The sequence below is a fragment of the Plecotus auritus genome, assembly GCF_963455305.1.
Source record: "Plecotus auritus genome assembly, chromosome: 4".
Classification (NCBI taxonomy): domain Eukaryota; kingdom Metazoa; phylum Chordata; class Mammalia; order Chiroptera; family Vespertilionidae; genus Plecotus; species Plecotus auritus.
This window is the reverse complement of record NC_137775.1, coordinates 97,531,985-97,534,566: the sequence shown is the minus strand read 5'-3', so window position 1 is coordinate 97,534,566 and position 2,582 is coordinate 97,531,985. Positions and strand designations below refer to the sequence as shown.

The window sequence follows — 2,582 nt, the reverse complement described above, 5'->3', positions numbered from 1 at the left end:
CTCTCTCTCTCTCTTTTTCTTCCTCTCTCTCCAAATATCAATAAAAAGTTAGTAAAATAAAAAAGAAAAGAAAAATGAACAGAGCCTCAGAGACCTGTGAAACACTGTGAAGTGTACCAACATACATAATGGAAGTCCCAGAAGGAGATGAGAGAAAGGAATAAAAAGAATATTTGAGGCTCTCTGCTCCTCCTGTTCCTCAGACAGCCTCTCCTCCTGCGCTGTGCCAGCAGCCACAACCCTGAGACACGATGGTGAAGGTCGGAGTGAACGGATTTGGCCGCATTGGGCGCCTGGTCACCAGGGCTGCTTTTAAATCTGGCAAAGTGGATATTGTTGCCATCAATGACCCCTTCATTGACCTCAACTACATGGTCTATGTGTTCCAGTATGATTCTACTCATGGCAAGTTCAAAGGCACAGGCAAGGCTTAGAACAGGAAGCTTGTCATCAATGGAAAGTCCATCTCCACCTTCCAGGAGCAAGATCCCACCAACATCAAATGGGGTGATGCTGGTGCTGAGTATATTGTGGGTTCATCGGTGTCTTCACTACCATGGAGAAGGCTGGGGCTCACTTGAAGGGCGGAGCCAAGAGGGTCATCATCTCTGCCCCTTCTGCGGATGCCCCCATGTTTGTGATGAGTATGAACCATGACAAGTATGACAACTCCCTCAAGATTGTCAGCAATGCCTCCTGCACCACCAACTGCTTGGCCCCCATGGCCAAGGTCATCCATGACAACTTCGGCATCGTGGAGGGACTCATGACCACAGTCCATGCCATCACCGCCACCCAGAAGACCGTGGATGGCCCCTCTGGGAAGCTGTGGCATCATGGCCGAGGGCTGCCCAGAACATCATCCCTACTTCTACTGGCGCTGCCAAGGCTATGGGCAAGGTCATCCCTGAGCTGAATGGGAAGCTCACTGGCATGGCCTTCCGTGTCCCCACCTCCAATGTGTCAGTTGTGAATCTGACCTGCCGCCTGGAGAAAGCTGCCAAATACAATGATATCAAGAAGGTAGTGAAGCAGGCATCAGAGGGCCCCTCAAGGGCATCCTGGGCTATACTGAGGACCAGGTTGTCTCCTGCGACTTTAACAGTGATACCCACTCCTCCACCTTTGATGCTGGGGCTGGCATTGCCCTCAATGACCACTTTGTCAAGCTCGTTTCCTGGTATGACAGTGAATTTGGCTACAGCAACAGGGTGGTGGACCTTATGGTCCACATGGCCTCCACAGAGTAAGAGCCCCCTGGACCACCAGCCCCAGTGAGAGGAAGAGAGGCCCTCTGCTGCTGGGGAATCCTTGCTCCAGATCAGTCCCCCGACACACTGAGAATCTCCTGGCCACCATTTCCATCCCAGACCCCCTGAAGAAGGGGAGGGGCGTAGGGAGCCCTACTTTGTCGTGCACCATCAATAAAGTTCACTGTACCCAGCCAAAAAAAAAAAAAAGAATATTTGAAGAAATAATGGCCAAAAACCTCCCAAAGTGAGTGAAAACCATTAACCTATACACTCAAGAAGCTCAACACACTCCAAATAAGATAAACTCAAAGAGATCCATACCTAGACACATCATAAACAAACTGTCAAAAGCTAAGGACAGAGAGAATCTTGAAAGCAATAAGAGAAGTGATTCATCATATATAAGGGATCCTCAGTAAGATGAATAGTTGAATTCTCTTCAATGTCAATATCCTGGTTGTAATATTTTCTATCATTTTGCAAGATGTTACTACTAGGGGAAACTGGATAAAGTGTAATAAAATCCCTTTGTATTTAACTGCATCTGAATCTACAATGATCTCAAAATTAAAAATAAACACACTTCAAAAGCAACAAGATAAATCATAATAGAAGTATAAAAATATTTAGAACTGAGCAATAATAATAATAACTATGTATCAAGACTTGAGAAACAAACAATAGTGGTAATGCAATGTAAACTTATAGACTTAAAGGCTTATATTAGAAATAAAGAAAGTCTGAAATTAAAGAACTAAGCACCCAACTTAAGTTAGAAAAATAATTAGAAAATATATTAGTCATGCAAAGGAGGACATTACAGATGCAGCAGAGATTTAAAGGATAGTATTTTACAAAACTTAGATGAATAGATCCTAGAAAAATACAACTCAATAAATAAAGATCTCATATAATCCTATGCTCATTAAAGAAACTGAAGATAGTTTAAATTTCTTACAAAGAAACCATCAGGATTAAATAATTTATTAGGTGACTTCTACCAACTTTTCAAGAAAGTTTATTTCAATCTTATACAAATTCTTCCAGAAAATAGAAAAAGGGGAAATGTTCTTAATTCATTATATGAGACTAGAGGCCCGATGCACGAATTTGTGCACGGGTGGGGTCTGGCCCCGGGTCAAACTCCAGGACGAGGGGACAATTTGCATTTTAGCCTTTTATTATATAGGATTAGAACTTAATTCCCCAAACAATCAAATTACAGTCAATCTCATTTGTGAACCTCGATGCAAATATATTAAAGTATTAGCAAACCAAATCAGTGATGTATAAAAGAGGCAATAAATCATGACAAAGTCAGACTAATTC

General features: G+C 42.6%; 1 pseudogene across 1 annotated transcript; it reads left to right on the top strand.

Annotated features, from left to right (window-relative positions):
- The first annotated feature begins 219 nt into the window (after positions 1-219).
- On the top strand, positions 220-1,250 carry LOC308246564 (glyceraldehyde-3-phosphate dehydrogenase-like; annotated as a pseudogene). The gene has a single exon. The product of its transcript is annotated as a glyceraldehyde-3-phosphate dehydrogenase-like (transcript).
- The last annotated feature ends 1,332 nt before the right edge of the window (positions 1,251-2,582 follow it).